The following is an 18301-nucleotide window of genomic DNA, read 5'->3' as shown; positions in this document are numbered from 1 at the left end:
CTCATTTGGCAGAGAAGGAAACTGAGGATCAGAGTGGGTGCATGACTTGTCCAAGGTCACACGGCTTATACTAATTGTCTGACTCTACTTGACAATACAGGCTTCTGGACTTAAGACTAAGATATTTTCTACTATACTATACACTCCATTTACTGTCTTTATTCCATGTCACAACATAGATTTTTTGTTAACTGTTTTGTGTAAACAAGGATGATGTTTATCAATATAAAGCATAAGTGTTTCATGGTTTAGTTTATCTTTGCTTCCACAATTTGTTAGTTGCTGTGAACACTCAGGAACTCCTCGACTCACTGGGTCTGGCTTCTGTCTCAACCACTCCACTGAAATTGCTTTTTGTGACTCCCTATTTGTTGCTACATTCAAAGGATACTTACCAGACCTCATTTTACTTAACATCTTGGCAGCATTTGACACTGCCGACCCCATCTCCTTCCCTTGAGTGTTCTAGATCAGTGCTACTCAAAAAGCATGTGTGGTTTGTGGACTGGGACCAGTAGGCCAACTGTTGCTGGTCTGCAGGGATAGGAGTACAGAAACTGAGAATAATAGAAACTTTTGTAGCAATTTGGCAGAGTAATTTTTGTTTGCTGAATCTACTACAAAAAATGAGGCTTGTATTTTGAATGTCTTATTGGACTTTTTGTTTTCGTTTTTATTGCATTTTGTTCCATAAGTATTAGTCTGCTACACATTGGGGGGAAAATCCCTGATCCTTCTCCATAGGTAGTGTAAGAAACACTGCTGTAGATCCTTATATTTTTCTGACCCTGGCCCTCCTGGCTTCACTCCTACTTTATCCACTGTTTTTAAAAAGTTTTGCGTGTCTCCAGATCTCTCACTGCCATAGATTTTCCTTCCCTTATGGGCTCCTATCGTCTCTTGAATGTCAGCAGAGAGGCCACCCCCTCTAGGAACCTTTTCCTCTGTGCCACTCCCATAACAGTCTCTATCAGACTTTATTGTAACTGCAAGGCGTCATTGTTTCCCCAGCTCCTAGCCCAGTGCCTGGCACACAAGGTAACCCCAATCAGTCTTTGTGGTATGAATGAGTTTCATGTGAGGTGGCCTTTAGATCACCTTCTGGAGCACCCCATTCCCCAAGTTTGAAGGCATTTTCCTTCCACTCATTCCCTCCTTTTTACTTTGCCCTCCTTAACTCTTGTAGTAATCATCCAATTGTCAAAAATTAACAGAGAATTCAGAAGTGGCACCAGGTTACAAACCATCCTGTTTGGTATATGAATTTCCTTTTCTGGGGTGGGGAAAGGGAACAGCAGTGATCTTTCACCCAGAGATCTCATTCCAATGATGGTCTCATTGCATCCTGGAAATCTGCCAGTCCACATGAAGGAATTGTCTCACCTTGATTTAAGCACAGATGGGGAATCAGGAGCTTGGCTTTAAGTCCTGGCCAGGGAGAATAGTGCCCATCAGATGGAATGCCACAGCCTCCCCATTCCCAGGTCTCAGTATCAGGTAGGGTGAATAAATGTCAGTCAGGGTGACCCCTGGGGCTAAGCTAAGGAGGGGCATTAATTAGTGATCCTATAGCACACTGAAAATAGAAATGCCAAGTGCTGTTATTAATAGTCGTGTTTCCTCTGCTTTGGTTTCCCAGGTCCCTTATACTTTCACTTCAGAACCTCTGGAAAGTAATGAGAAATGTTTTTCTTAGAGAGAAAAAAAAAGAGATGTAATTGTATTATACCTCACCTCAATATGGTGGGAAAAATAAAATGCAGATGAATATGATACAGTTTCTACAGTAACCCTAAAGACTGAAACCCTAAGGAAAAGGTTGTTTTAATACATAAAAATGTAAAACTTTGGGCTGGGCGTGGTGGCTCACGCCTGTAATCCCAGCACTTTGGGAGGCCAAGGTGGGTGGATCACCTGAGGTCGGGAGTTCAAGACCAGCCTGCCCAACATGGTGAAATCCCGTCTCTACTAAAAATACAAAAAATTAGCCAGGCGTGATGGCACGCACCTATAGTCCCAGCTACTCAGGAGGCTGAGGCATGAGAATCGCTTAAGCCTGGGAGGCTGAGGTTGCAGTGAGCCGAGATCACGCCATTGCACTCCAGCCTGGGCAAAATAGCGAAACTCTGTCTCAAAAAAAAAAAAAGTAAAACTTTGATATTGAAAAATAGCCAGTTAAAAGACAAGTGAAAATCTGGGAAAAAGATTTTTTACATTGATGGCAGCTGAAAGAAGAGTATCCTTAATATGTAAAGTGCTCTTACAATCAATAAAGGCAAAAGGCATGAGTAGGCAATACAAAAAAGAAGAAACACAAATCAACTGTATATGAGGACTGAAGAGGTTCAGTCTCACTGGCAATCAAAGAGATGCCGAATAAAATAGCACCATAGACTCCCTTTTGTTTATCAGATTGGCAAAGATGAAACATATTGATCATATCCAGGCAAAGTCAGAGGAAATGGGCATTTCCATTTGTCATTAATGGGATTGTAAATAGGTACAGCCTTTCTGAAGAATGCTTTGACAATGCATAACAAAAGCCTTGTCCTCTGACTCACAGATTCTACCTTTAGGAATAATCAAACAAGTACACAAAGATGTGTATGACAAGATTGGTCATCTCAGTGAGGTTTACAGAGGCAAAAGTGGAAGCAATCTAAATATTCAGGGATAGCTGATTGGTGAGGCATACAGTGGAATAGTATGTAGTCACTTTAAAAAGATGTATAGCTTTATTGGTATGGAAAAGTGTCCATGACATGTTGTTGCCACCAATTGAAAAAATAAAGTTGGAAATAGGGAATAAAGAATGATTTGATTTTTGAGCATTTTAAAAGTGTGTGTGTGTGTATGTGTGTGCGTGCATATGTGCACGCCTGTGTGAAAACCTGTGTAAAAGTACTCTGCGATGATACCTTTTGAATGATGAGATTATAGGTGATTTTTATTTCCTTCTTTAGTACTTTTTCATAATTTACTGATGTTTCTACAATGAAAACTGATAGTCATCACCACTGAAAAATATGTTTTGGGGAAGACTTCGTCTAGTTATTCTGGCTGTTTTACAGGGGTGGAAGAAGCAACAAATAAATACAGAAATAAAAATAAGGAAGTAAAAAATTCAATCAGTGGTAAATTTGATTGTTCCTATCTGAAATCATTATTTTAGTACTCATTTTGGTATTACCCACTTTATTCATGAGAGCTTCCCTACCCCTAGCAGCCCTGTCTTTTTCTTTTGAAAATATCCTGGAACATTCTATCTATCACATTAGCTGCCCCTGAAATCATTATTGGGTATAATACTTGTATTTTTATTTTTTAATTGCTAATAAAAAATAATTGCCAATTAATTCTAATGAATTCTTAATGAAAAATGATCTCCCCCCAGGGACATATATTACAATCTCAAATCTCTGAGTGAAGCTGTGCAGAGAGGTCTCACTGAGCTAATCTCCACTGGGATCACCCTCACCAAGTGCTCAGGGTACCCTTCCCCTTTGGTGGGAGCCAACAACCTTGCCAGTGCCTCTAAGCGACCTTCCCACATGCCAACTTCTGGTTATATTTTTACAGGGACAAATCAGGGCCTGACCCATGTTTAGAAATGTAACCTGAGATTCCAAAGTGTCTTCTGTTAATAAGTATTATGTCATCTCATGCTAACTATTAGAATGGGAATATGAAGAGTTTACCAATTTTTTCCTGAGATTTGTTAGAGAAATAAAAGCATAGAAGAATTATAGCTTTCTGGACTGTATTATTATATATCAAAAGATATATATATATACACCTTACATATATACTATATATACATCATTAGTTTGAATCACGTGAAATTTCTGATATTGAACTCTTTGATCTCTCAACCTAGTATATTATTGTTATGTTGGTAGTATCTAGACAGTATTATGCTATTAGGAGAATTAAATAGATAATAATATTTTGATGTCATGTTTGTTGCTGTTGCCTTTGTAGAACACTGAAAATCTTTTTTCAGGGAAGAAAAAAAAGTGTGCATTTTAAGCAGATTTCCCACTGACCAAAGTATACCTATGTGTGTATGAATGTGTGTATGTCCTTAGAAACTGAGCAGAAAACCATCCCACCTGTTTCTAAAAATTAGTCTTAATCTAACTTCCTCCTGTGCCTTGACCAATAATTGCTTTTTGAGTCTGCTTCTTTTTTTTACCTCTTGTACCCTAAACAGGAGGAAAAATCTTCCCAGGTGACATTACTGTATTGCTTTGATTTTACACATTACATTTCTGCTGATTCCCTTTAGAAAGCATTCCATTCTTTGATAGCTGGCCAGAGAAGTGAAGCAACCTGCCCAAGGTCACACAGCTAATTAGAACAATCTGGGAATATAACCTTGGGCTTTTCTACCTTTTCACCCTGCAGAGGAAGTGAGGGCTATTATCATCAGCTCCCCTCATGAAGAACAGGTTGGCTAGTTAAATAGCAGGGCCAGGAGCCAACAGCCTGGAAGGTCTGAGGGAAAAGATCATCAGTTGACAAATTATCGTGATCATTATTAATGTTATTATTCATATGCTATGTCTGCAGCAGAAAACACAGGTTTATTTAAAATGCACATAATAATTTGAGTTTGCTTCAACATTTATTTTCTGTCTAAATCATTTTTTAACTGATATGAATGCAAAGACTTCTGAAGACAAAAAACAAGTCTTTTTAAAAATCCATAACCTTAAATTAAGACCACATTTATTTACACTGCTGCTTGCAGCCCAGAACTTTCTCCTTTTTAATGCTTCAGTGACATTGGCAAGCCATATTTCCACCTCTTCTTGACTCAATTTTTATTTTTTCTAGTAACAACTGCATTGGAAGACCAAAACACAATGCATTTTGCAGAAAGAATCCGAATGGGATTTTTAGTAAGTTGGCCTGACCACTTCCCCAGCAAAAAGATGCCTCTAATTGATCTCTATGTAGAAATGGCAGCTGGTGATGATAACCACTGTGCTCTGGTGGGTAATTATTTTATCAGGACAAGCATTTCTGTCATGATAAGAGAAAAACAGCAGGACTTGGGGAGAGACACACAGGACAGACAGACACAGATAAGACCCAGCAAGAACCTGACTGCAGGACCACAGTCACACAACCTTAAATGGAAAGTTTCTGATAACCCCTGATGGATTGGAGCCAAGTGGGGGCAGAGAGGGGATTTGGGGGGAAACTGCACCTTTGGAGGGTCAGAAAAGGCCTGCTCCCCGGACAGCCTGCACTTGCCCGGAGCTTTGTTAGGGGGCGCTGTGGGGCTGCAAGTGCTGCTTCACCACCCTACAGAACTGCTGGCTTCCCAAGGCCTACGGCGGTTAAAACCCCCATAGCTCTTTTGGCAAAGAGTAGGTGTGTCCTGGCCAGGTTCCAGTTTGGGTAATTACAGCCTGTCAACCTAAATTCCCCCCAGGATTGCAGTTAAATATGGTACCCGTCTTCACAATTAAATTTTAGCTCTAATAGGACACTAGATTGTCATGTTACGTGACAGTTAAATAGCAGCTGCATCATACCCCAAAGGTAGCTGCACTTTTGTGGTGACTACAAAGATTTCTCTGAGTGTAATAAATGACCTGTATGGACAGAATTGTATGTGTGTGGGAGTGGGTGGTGGGGGGTTTCTGCTAAATTGTAGTTGGTAACTATAGGATTTTGCTCATCACTAAAAATTTTTTCCAAATTGTTTCAGGGAAAAAAATTATGGGGAACACTTAATTACTCCAATATCATTTGCAGTTCTTTTACCTGAAGATAAAAATCAAGATGCTAGGTTGTTGCAGGACAGAGGAGACCTCCAACTACCATCCATGTCACAGGCATCCTTGCCTTTCTCTAAAAATGTCATGCACTCTCTCCTCCCTTTGCCTGTGTCCTTGCTTCTCCCACAGCCTGGAACACCTTTCTTTTGAGGCTGTTTATTCCAGCAAGGTCCAGCTCAAATGCCACCTCCTTTATGTTGTGGTCCACAATCCACAATTAAGCGTGTCTCCTCTTAGGACACCCATACCATGTTGCTATTATCCTTACTCAGCATTTATTTAAACGTGTCTTATAATGAGTTGTTTACATAACTGGCACAGGCACTAAACTAAAGCTCCCTGAGGGCAGGAGCACAATGCTTAATATTCCTGAAAGAGAGAAGGAAGGCAGCCTCTCTTTCCTTTCCAAGAGCATAAATAAGAATAACTGGTATTTAGGGAATGTGTACTATATGTTGATCATTTTTCTAAGCACTTGGCATGTATTGACTCATTTAAACCTCACCATCCTATAAAGCATAATTATCATTGTCCTGTTTTATAGAGGAAAATACTGAAGCACAGAGAGGTTCAATAATTTGCCAAAGGTCACACAGCCAGTACATGGTGGCACCAAGAGGGAAAGCCATAAGACTTATACCCAGAGCCTCATACCTTTATGCTGCTGTATAGCATAGGTTTTTAATTAAACACATCAGTATCTCAACTGTCTTTCAAGTTTCAAATCAATCCAGGTCTGTAAAAGCACAAGGCTTTTTCTAAAGGGGGAAGTGTGAGGATGGGGGAAGTTGATGGCACACAATCCACCTGTCTCCATTTTAGTTTGGCTATCCTAAATAACAAAAGGGCTGCTTTCTGAAATCCACATTCTTGTTTGTCAGTTTCCATCCTTGGGCAATTATTTCACACTGAAAATGAGAAGGTGATAATCTAAAGTATTCGCAGCCAGTGTTGCCTACAGAGGTGTGAGCAAGGAGGAAGATAGCATGTTGTGATTAGAGAGGGAAGAAACAAACCCCAGTGATTGCAATGCGTAAGAAGGGGTTAGTCTCATTATTCTAATGCATAGTTTTCTGCATCCATAGAAATATTTCATTCCAACAAGTTAATTCCTTTAAGTGGTGAGCGCTGAGTGTGGCAGACACGATTATCTTCCTTAAGTTTCTTACCACTTTCTCCCCATCCGGCTGGGGGAAGGACTTCTGCAGCTCACCTCGTGCAATTAGAAACAGCCCCACAGGGCAGAGGTGCAGCCTGCGTTCTGAGATACTCTTCTGCTGCTGAAATAAAAACAGCCTTTGAGAATATTCTCCTGCCAAAATCATTTTAGCATTTCACTGTCACACAGCAGGAGGCCCAGAGAGAGAGAGAGAGAGAGAGAGAAAGAGAGAGAGAGAGAGGGAGCGCACATCCTTTCTGCGAACAACCGGCAAGACCTCATGAGTCTTTCCTGTGTACAAGGAAATTAATTAATTTCCTTTTTTATTTTTGTAAAAGGAGGCCATAAAAACATAGTTCAAGATGTTACATTTTCATAAGGAAGAAGTCTCAATTGTAAATGAGTTCCTCTTTAAGACAAGGCTGTAATTAGATTGCCCGTGGTGATGATGAATGGGGAGGTTGAAGGGTCTTTGCTTTTTTCTGGGGAAAGAAACATCCTCGAAGGCAGAAGTAAGGGCTGCCTCGGGCGGCCACGCTGGTGCCAGTGCCAAAGACTGTTCTCTGTCATGAAGCTGAAAGAAGAAAGTGTTTCTAAACCTAGGGAGGAATAACAACAGGAAAGGTAATTTAGAGGGTGAGCCAAGGTGGTTTCCTAAGCAGAGGCCAGCGTGCCAACAGGGGGCGCTGTACCTCTCCCTAGCTGACTGATCCCCAGGGCTTTCTGCACAATCTCTTTCAACTTGGGTATATTTTCTCCCTTGCAGTTACTGAAAAGAGGCGAGAACTTGGCAGTTCCTATTGCCCCTTCATAAATGCCTCATTTATTTTTATTTCTACATTCCTGTTATGGGCAGAATTGTATATTGTGTACCCCCCAAGCTTCATATGCTGAAACCCTAACCCCCAGTACTTGTACCTCAGAATGTGACTGTATTTGCAGATAGGGTCTTTTTTAAAGAGGTAATTAAATTCATATGAGGCAGTTATGGTTGGCTTAATCCAAGGTTGGCAAGAGGTGTCCTTATGAGAGGAGAAGATTTGGACACACAGAGAGATACCAGGGGTGTGCATGCACAGAGGAAAGACCATGTGGGGACACAGGGAGAGGGTGGCCATCTGCAAGCCAAGGAGAGAGGCCTCAAGTGGAATCAAACCTGCTGACACCTTGATTTTGGACTTTTACCTTCAAGAACTGTGGGAAAATGCATTTCTCTGTTTCAACCACCCAGACTCTGGTATTTCGTTATGTTAGCCCAAGCTAACTAATACGATAGCAGAGTAGTTTTTTCAAAATATGGTCTGTGGATCAGTTTCATCAGAAAGTGATGAGTGGATTAAAGTACAGGTTCCCATCCTGGGATTTAAATCTCTAGGGTCCAGGAATCTGCAGTCTTTCACAAGCACCCCAGGTCATTTTGGTGCACACTGAAAATGGGAAGTTCCTGCAGCATGAATTTGCTGAGAGAAAGGTCACCTCCATGGTGATCTGAAGGAGCTGCCCAAAGGCCACACTGCCTGAAACCCCACCATTAGGAAGGCATTCTTTGATGTTAAACATTGCCCTCTCCCTGGTGGATCTCTTTTCAGTGCAAATAGCTCCTGGATGGAGGTGACAAATTAAGTCAATAACCTTTGAGTATGAATTCATTTATCAGCTGAATTCCCATGTGATTGGAAGGATGCCAAACCTCAGAGACACCTGAGAGTGGGAATGCATAGGGGGGCTGGCTGAGAGATAGTGGGGTGGTCCACACTGGAAGAAGGTGCCACCTTGACAATCTTGCTCCAGACTAGCCCCGATGAAAGCAAGGTAGTCCCTAGATGGGCAGCTCAAAAGCACACAGTTCACTGCTCTCTGACAGGAAGAGAAACAAAGGGATGGTATCTAGGCTTTGGGGACAAGACAGCCAACTCTTGGATATCTGCTGTTTTCTTGTCTGCTTCTTGGAAGCTGAGGGCAAAATCAGACCTGCTTCTTTCCCTTCCTGAGAGTTAGGTGTGTAGGGATCAGCTGAGGTGATAGAAGAGGGGTGATGGGGGTGAGGAGTGGATATACACAGGGCTGAGATGCAAAGTATGTTTAACAACTGGTATGCCATAGACATGGACCCATTAGAATAGAAGCCAGCCAGAGGCTGGAGTGGGATACTGAATATCCTCTTTATGCAGGAGTTAACCTTTCATTCGCTGGCTTATCTGAAGTCCTGGCCTGGAACTTTACCTGACACTCAGGGCATAGGCACAGGCCCGAATGAGTGGGATGGTGACCCAGTAGGTCTGAGGCAGCTCTTTAATCTCTCTTTGCATTCCCATTGCTTTCATTCTTATTTATTTATTGATGTATTTACAAGGAAGGAAAAGACATCCTCTCCACCCCTTCCCACTTTCAGGTTCAGGCCCAGTGTACTCTAAGTCAAAGCAATTCACATGTGACTGCAGCACACCTGTGTCCTCCACTTCCTACATCTTCCAGGAGGTCTAATAGGCTGAGAGTATCAGCAAGTGGGCAAGGGCTGGTCTCCTGACTGCTGACAAGAGGTCACCTTAGAGTGGGCTGCCAGAGGGCCAATGCACTAATGGCTGTCTCAGAAACCACAGCACTGAAATTAATAATGGGCTGAAACTCAGAGCCCTCTACAGGCTCCCCGCCCCCCAAATCAGAGCCTCAGGGATGTGCCAAATGCCAGGGCACAATCTGGCCCACTAGGTGCTCCACATGGAGAAACACTTTCTGGCTTCCCCTTCTTCATGGCAAAAGGTGAATCTAACATGAAGTCTGCAAACACATCGACCCAGGCTCCCAAACCCTATTCACTGAAGTAGCAGATGGTTGGAAGAGAGCAAGGACCAGCCAGGCCAGAACATTCACTGGCAAGCCACTATTCTTTCTCAAGACAGCGCTCATTGTAATAGCAGATAGTGTTAGTGCTCCACTCAGACCCCCTTGGATCCCTGTTGATCCTTCGTCTGCGTACTCTGCCCCCTTCACTGTGCTCTTACTTCAAACACCTAGCACCTATGCTCTGCTTCGGGAGGACAGGCCCCAGACTAAAAGTAGGGAGCCACTTTGCACGCATTTGTAGGGAACTGGAAGTACCTGGGTGACTCTCCGTCATTGACTGCTGGAGGCAGATGCATGAAACCTAGCTCTTTTATCCATGGTGGGGCAATTCTGAGGCACAATTTACCCTCCAGAACTCCGCTGCAGATTGGGCTAAGGCTGCGACTCACCTGAGTGTGCCCTTGCCCGGCTTCTTCCTTTCTCTTTTCCTACTTCCCCTCCTTCTTTGCAGGTCTCCCCGGGAGGGCTTCTTCACCATTTACTTGCTTGCAAATCCTCATCCTAGGGTCTGCTTCTGGCATCCCAGCCTAGAGTTTGCATACAAAATTCTAAGTTTTCCTCACATTAGCATCTCATAAGCAAAAGAAATGCTCTGCTCCTATTCTCTCTCTCTCTAATTACCTTCACCCCACCTCCCCATAAGCCAGCTCCTCCTCCAGACCCCTCTGTTGCTTTTAGAAAGACCCACCATTTTCTTTGACACCAAATTCAGAAACATGGGTATCTTGCATTGTCTCTCCTACCCAAGCATTCTTCCCTACTGCCACCCTCCTAGCTTAGGACCCTTTCCTTCTCCTCCCAGACTAATACAGCCAGCCCTCAGTATTAGGTGTCTACCTCCTACCTCCCACTGTTCCAGAATACCTTGGACACTGCTGGCAAATGGATCCTGCCCAGGTCAAATTTCTCCATCCCTCCCCAGATTACAAAGTTTTCAGTGACTTGAAAATTCTGGCTGAAGTAAGTGTATCCTTTTTGTCTGGGCATTCCAGGCTCTCCCCAACATGCCTCTAGGCAGCATCTCCAAATTTTTGAGGGCCAAAATGGGGAGCCACCACCTACACTCAGCACATTCCCTCAGAGTAAGCCTTTTTAATATGTTGAGATCATCATGGTGGTCAAGACCATGGTGCAAAGACAATAGATGAAGAACTGTGCTAGACAAACACATTGAGGAGACACGAGTGAGACACATTGAATGAGACACACTGGGAATCAGAGAGGGTATGGAGCCATTTTTATTAATTTTCCTCTGGTTTGAGAATCTAGATTCACTTTTACTTACTCGCATTTTACAAGAGCCATATAGTGTTTTTGGTTCCTCCCCCATAACACCTGTTTAGCTGGGTCTTTAATCAGGCTTCTGTCCAGCCCTTAGGACTTCAGGTTCTCCACTGTGCCATGCAGCAGGCACCCACCCACGGCCTTCACCTTGGTCAGGACACGTGCTCATGTTTTGGAGGTTTCATGCCTGCCACTCAATTAACCCAAATTCATAAAATCCTGTATAAAATGTGTGTCCTGGCTTTTTCTTCTTCCAGGCCCCCATCTCCCAGGTTTCTAACCCTGGGCTTAACTTCTTTAGGTAGACCTTCCATCTGCCCTCTCTGGTGTAGCATGGGGCACAGATCTAATGCTTTCCCACCCATTCTCTACAAGAACCTGTGTTCTCTCTGTCACAAGTTTGTCTTTGGCAGCCCTGGGCAAATAACCTCTCAGCTCAGCCAAGCTCTGGAAACTTTTCCAGGGACAGTCTGTGATCTGTTTTAGTCCTCTGCCTATTCCCTTGACTATTTATAAACTCCTTGAGTGTGGTGGGCATTCAATTGTGTTGCCTAGATCCCCCTTCAAGGAAGGACTTGATGTCCAGCTCTGTAGACAGCTTCCAGTTGTCAGCCCCTTCAGAGTCTGCCTAAACGCTGAGACTGGCCTTGTCATGTCCTTTCTGGGGTGGCCCATGTCTGGTTTAGTGAGCAAGGCAGGGCTATAGAAACCTGGCCATTTTGGTCTACTGTTTTACCCTCTGAGGACAATCTTTGTTCCAGAGCTCTCCTGACTGGCGGAGGCTTCATTGGGTCTGCGTCACACACAGTTCCAGGTCCTTCTTTGCAGAGTTTTGATTTCTCCCCCTTCTTTTCACAAGTGTTGATCCCCCACAGACATCTCATACCCAGAACTCTGCCTCAGCATTTGTATCTGGTGATCACAACATGTAGCTCTGGATCAAGGGGCATGGCTATGCCTCTCTGTGTCCCTTACAGCACTTACCTGTGGGGTTTGCTTTTAGAAGACGACTTGCAAATGTTTGCTGATTGAATTGCTGCTAGTAATTGCTAACATTGAAGGAGTAGGCCCATGTACCTGGCACCAAATGAAGCAGGTAGATCATTTTACATGAATATATCCTTCAGTCCTCAGAGAACCCCATGAGAAAAGCACCATTATTGCTCCCTTTTTTACAGACGAGGAAACTAACGCACAGAGAGTAAGCAACGAAGTGAGGACATGAGCCCAGGCAGTCTGACTCCTGAACCAAAACTCCTCCCCACCATGTTGGACCTAAGCTCTAGATGCAGCTGACAGTTGATCACTAACAGTTAACAGGAACCATATGGTGACACGAGGCAGTGTCAGAAAGCCAAAGGGGAACTGACACAACGTTGGATTGGTAGGCATTCACGTGGGACTGGCTGGCTCAGAAACTTTCTGAGCCTGTGTCTTCCAGCACATCTGTCTCTGTTTTCTCCTCCTAAAAATCATGTCATCATGGACTGCCTGAACTAGCAGCAAACATAGTTTAATCTCGCTGTGGTACAAAGCAGGAGTAAGCCCAGAGAGGTTAAGGAACATCCCCAAGGTCACAGAGCTGGTTGGTTTCTAGCCCTCAAGACCAGCCAGGGTTTCCACCTCATCCCACTCCATCCCCTCTCCACACCACACCTTTCCCCTTCTTCCCCTCTACATCACACCCTAAAGCTCTGTGGTAGTTAGTTGGTGGATGTTGAGGCAGGAAGGGCACCTCCAACTCGGCAGGGCCAACTGTGGAGTCAGAAATCCTCTGCCTTCTCAGTCAGGCCCTCTTGCTGATTCAACTCCATCAGTATTTCAAGCACCTCTGGAATATAAAGGCAAGGGGATTGCAAGAAGGGTAGTTGTAAGAGTGATGCAGCAGCACTACCTCATTTTTATTGCTACCTTGCCCAAGTTCTATTATTAAATTTCTCACTTCCCCTTAACATTAAAACCTAGCAGCACGATGGCAAGTGGTTAAGTGCTATGAAATCAAACAAGCCTTGGTGTGCAACCCATCTTACCTCTTTCTAGTGGTGTGACCTTGAGAAATTTACCGAAATTCTTTGAGCATCAGTTCCTTCCTCTATACAGTGAAGCAAATAATGCTCAAGAGTGACATCGTAGGGTGGGGGAGGGATAAATGAAAGAATGAATATAGAAGACAGCACAGGGCTGCTGAACACAGTAAAGCTACTGTAACTTGTAGCCATTGTTATTTTTATTAAAGATACATAAGAGATAACATATGTGGCACCCAGTAATCATTAATCCAAAGTCCTCAGCAGGGAAGAACAAATCAGCACATGCATTAATTAGAGTTTCTCATAACAGAAAGGATTCAGCTGATGTGTGCAGTGCCTCTCAGGAGAGAGGCAGGACCAGACTTGCCATCTCTGGATCAGAATCTATCCTAAGGCAGTCCCAGGCCACAGAATTCTTCTTCTCCAAACTCATCACTGATATTGCACCTATAACCCTCATGATTCAGGTTTCCTTAAAGTGAGGATGAAGGCAGTATGACTGAAGCAACAAGAATAGGGGTGGAAGGCTGGAGTGGGACAGATATGTGATGTTTCAATAACTTGGTGGACTGAGCTAACAAGGACCACGCTCCCACTGCAAACACAGAGAGATATCTGATAAAACATTATGAAAAAGTAAATAAGTACACAGTTTGAAAAGGAGGAAGGAAGGAAGGAAGGAAGGGAAGGAGGGAGGAAGGAAGGAAGGACGAGCAGATGGAGGGAGGGTAGGTGCAAAGGAAGGAGGGAAGGAAGGAGGGGAAGGAAAGGAGAGAGAAAAAAGGGAGAAAGGAAGAAAGGAAAAATGAAAGGAATCCCCATATTTCAAAAGGAATCATCCATTTCAATCAGCAGTATTCATTGACTTAAGGCTGAAATGATAGAGCAAGTAACTAGAGAATGGGATTTCAAGTTTTGAAAGCATGACAAAAAGGTGACAGAGCCTAGACTTCCAAATCCCTTAGACATCAGATTGCATGATGCTGTAAGATCAGGCCTCTAGCACTAGGCTACAGGGAAAAAGTCCGAAAGGAAGAAGAGCCTTTGTTGCTGGAGGAATCCCCGAGAAAGAGGATTTCTTGCTATGTTTTGTCCACCCATCCTTCCAACCCACCAGACCAAACACCAGATAAGTCTGGGGAACCCAAGTGCTCAAGGCTGTTTTTCTTGTCCCATTATCTCGTTTGAGTTCACATACAATACGGGCTTGAGAATAAAATAGATCAAATCCTGGGTCTGTCACTTTCTATCTGTATAACATTGGGAGGATTATATGATTGCTGTGTGTTCATTTCTTCAACTATAAAAAAAACAAAAATAAAAACAATAAACATGTCACTACCAAGTATATAGAAATCCAATTCTCAATAATTCTCAATCCCTGCTGGAATAAGACACCCACACACATGCACACAAATTCTCTCTCTCTCTTTTTCTCTGAATGTATGAGTCAGGAATCTTCTGCTTGCAAGTGACAGAGACTCATTTTAAACCAGCAAAAATGCAAACTGAGCAGGACTTATTTATTCAAGGAACTGAATTTAATGTGGTTATGTTTCTTTGGCCCCTTTCTTAGCTTGTCCTTGCTTTCTTTTCCTTGCCCTCATTCTCTCCTACTGAAAACAGCTTCATCCCTGAGCTGGGAAATTACTTAAAGCACCTCCAGTTTCTTTGTATAACTCATCATCTCCAAGAAAATCTCACATTATTTCAGCAAGAATATCTTAGGGAAGGTCTGTTCTGAGAGGTCTGTTTGGGGACATGTGCCTTGCTCTGAACTGATGATTCTGGCCAGGGGGATAAATTAATCTGACTGGGCAAGCCTAGCTCACCTCTTCACCATTTACACAGGGGTCAGAGGGGAGGAGATGGAATGTCATTAGACCCAACTAAACCTTAGTTCCCCAAAGGAAAAAGGGATTACATTTTCAGAGCAAAGAGGAAAAGAGTCTCAGAAAGTAGGACTAACAGAGATACCCACTACATTCTATCTTTTGGCTACCCAGAATCCATATACATTACTTTAAAAATGTCCCCACCCCATTTAATACATCAGTCCCACATACAATAAATGTGTATTTACTCCCCTCCTAAAGGGAGAGAAGCCAAAGTCTTTTCCAGATACTAAGTTCAACTCCAAGTCTTAGATTATTGTTTCTGGGGGCAGATATGAATGTAGGTCTTTATAGCCCAGTTACCTCCATCTACATCAGGGTTTCTTAAACTTTCTGTACCATAAACTCTTTGGTAGTCTAGTGATGCCTATGGAGCCCTTTTCAGAATCATGTATTTAATCGAAGAAAATAAAATGTGCTTGAAATATATTTAGCACAACATTATAAAACAAATTCATGATATAGAGATGTATGTACTTCTTGATTGATGCATTAAATAGCAAGATCTAGTAGTAAATCCAGTAATACTATAATTTCAAAAGTGATGACCATGAATGGCATTATGAGATATCTACCACAAGTCTCACATGATATAAAAATATCTGCAATTCATTGGTGACCAGTACTGCTAATACCACCACAGCCTCTTGCCTGCAATGATATTTGAAAGAAATGCTCAATTTTAGTTAGATATTAGTGAAAATGAAGAAAACTCCAAATCCAGATGGTACATTTAACCACCTATAATATTCCCCATATAGAGTGGTGAAGGAAAACAAGGAAACTACAATATAAAGCTTCTTTGTTTTGGGAAGAGGAGAAAGGAAAATAAAATACAAGGAATTTTGGATCAAAGTCTGTGTTTTATACCTTTCAGAGGCAGTCAGCAAGACTCCATGCTCTGTGGAGTGAGAGCACAACTTATTCAGAGATGTACCCTTTGGGAGAATTTCTTTTGACCATTGGTCTTGCATGTACTTCCCTAAGGAAGGAAGGTGCAAGAAACAATTCTGTTCTAGATGGTGCATCCATTTAGCAGCCCAGTGCCTGTCCACACAGCATTGGGCCTGTGGATGGCCTAGGAATTGAACTGTCATAGACACCTGATTCCCAAACTTTGGGGGATACTTTAGCAATGTAGTAAATATCTCACTTAGAGCCTAGTCATTAGATTTCTCAACAAGAGAACTGGTTAGTAATCAAAGCCAGTGTGGGCCTTAGACCCAGGCAAGTAGGACCCTTGTTCCGATCTTTGTGCCCAAAAGGGCTCTGTATTTTGGAATTCCTTCCTAAAAATTTTTCTAAATACCCCTTTGATGTTTGAACTAGCCCACAGGACCATCTGGCCATGGCCTCCCCTCTCCCCAGCCTGGTCCCATATGGGTCCTGGTCATTGGAAGCACCTACCTCAATATTTTCTATGTCTCCTTTCAGTGTTTGGGACCAGGGCTGGCAGTGCTTTCTACCTAGATGGAGCTTCCTGAGTCCAGATGAGGACCTATAAGAGCCCTGGTCCCTATTTTACCCTGTCGGGTCACTCTCCAATGATCGACATCTTCCCTTAATCCCCTGAGAGGGGTTGATCGGATCCTCTGAGAAAATCTGAGGCTCTTGTCTATAGGATTGTCCTGGGACTGGTTCCAGAGGGCAGTCTGGTGAGCTGATGCTTTCTGTGGGCCAGCACAGTATTTCTTTTGCAGGATCACAGAGACTGGGCTGCCAGAATGGTGCTGACACACTGATTGTGACTAACTCTCATTTACACAGGACACTGGGTGATTTCAGGACTCTGGGCTACCAACGGTTCATTGCCAAAGGGCTTGAGCGCAAGCCATGTGCCATAAGTGCCAGCCACATGTCGGTTATCATCTATCCTTGTCCTGAACTACAATGCCACATTTGTGTTGTGTGCCTCCCACAGCTGGCACACAGAATGGTCACCCCACCTCCTCCTTGGGCTTCACATCACTGGTCCCCCAGGGGTGAGCATGCCTATCTCCTCCAAGGGCTTCCTAGACTATTGCTCCATAATGTGAATAGACCCTCCTAATTGATGTCCTTTCTTGCCTCCAATCAACGTAACATCGTGCTCTTTTGGACTGGACTCAAGCCGTGCAGGACAAAGATGGACATTCCTTACCCAAATGATACTGCTCTACTCTATCTGTCCATGGGTTCCTCACCTATCTGCCTCCCTATTGGTGGTGATGTGTGCAAGGCAAGAGTGGAGGTCATCATTGAAAGAGATTACATTCTAGAAATACGATGATGACAGCCTAAAGAGATCAAGGAGAGACATGAGTGGAATACATGTTGTTCTATAAACTATAACATTCTAAACAGTATTGTGTGTGTGTGTGTGTGTGCGCGCACCAGAGTCTTGCTCTGTCGCCTAGGCTGGAGTGCAGTGGTGCAATCTCGGCTCACCGCAACCTCCACCTCCCAAGTTCAAGTGATTCTCATGCTGCAGCCTCCCAAGTAGCTAGGATCTCAGGTGCATACCACCATGCCCAGCTAATGTTTTACATTTTTAGTAGAGATGGGGTTTCACTATGTTGACCAGGCTGGTCTCGAACTTTTGACCTCAAGTGATCTGCCTGCCTTGACCTCCCAAAGTGCTGGGATTACAGGCATGAGCCACTGCACCCAGCTTAAACAGTAATTTTGGCAAGACTGCAAAGCAACTTATTTGCATTTTCTTGCATACTCAGTAAGACTTACATTTGTTATCATAATCAACAAAGCACAGTTGATGACCTTTGAGAGAGTCATTGGAAGCCATTGTTCATGGGTGGCACTACGGATGACATAGCAACATGGATAAACTATCCAGCTCTGAATAAATGGAGTATGTGGTATGAGGGAACTGAAGAGGCAAGAAGATCTATAGAGTTTCAATATAAACAGGTTCCAAAGAGCCATGGCATTGTGAGTAATAACAGCATTGCTACCTTTTTCTTGCAGTGAGTGATAAGAAATTATACAGGAATGACACATTTGGCAATAAAGAACACAAAGAGATAGTTCCTGGACCTGAACAGGAAGAGATGGTGCCAGGATACTATGAAGAATCTTCACAAGCACTGATTGAATAGTAAACAAATATGTAAATACCTCTTCTAATCCCATCATTCTGAATTTTCATCGATAAATCAGTATACCTCACATAAGCCCACCAGTTTGGTAGCACATTTTAAAAATTAAATTGTTTATATAGATAACCCTTGCCCCTTCAAAAAGGTGCTTACACAGGGATCCTGCACCTAGGAGTGGCTCTAATCAAACATGGAGGTCTTG

The sequence above is a fragment of the Pongo abelii genome, chromosome X, assembly GCF_028885655.2.
Source record: "Pongo abelii isolate AG06213 chromosome X, NHGRI_mPonAbe1-v2.0_pri, whole genome shotgun sequence".
NCBI classification, from domain to species: domain Eukaryota; kingdom Metazoa; phylum Chordata; class Mammalia; order Primates; family Hominidae; genus Pongo; species Pongo abelii.
The sequence above is the reverse complement of the archived record's forward strand: the minus strand, read 5'-3'. Positions refer to the sequence as shown.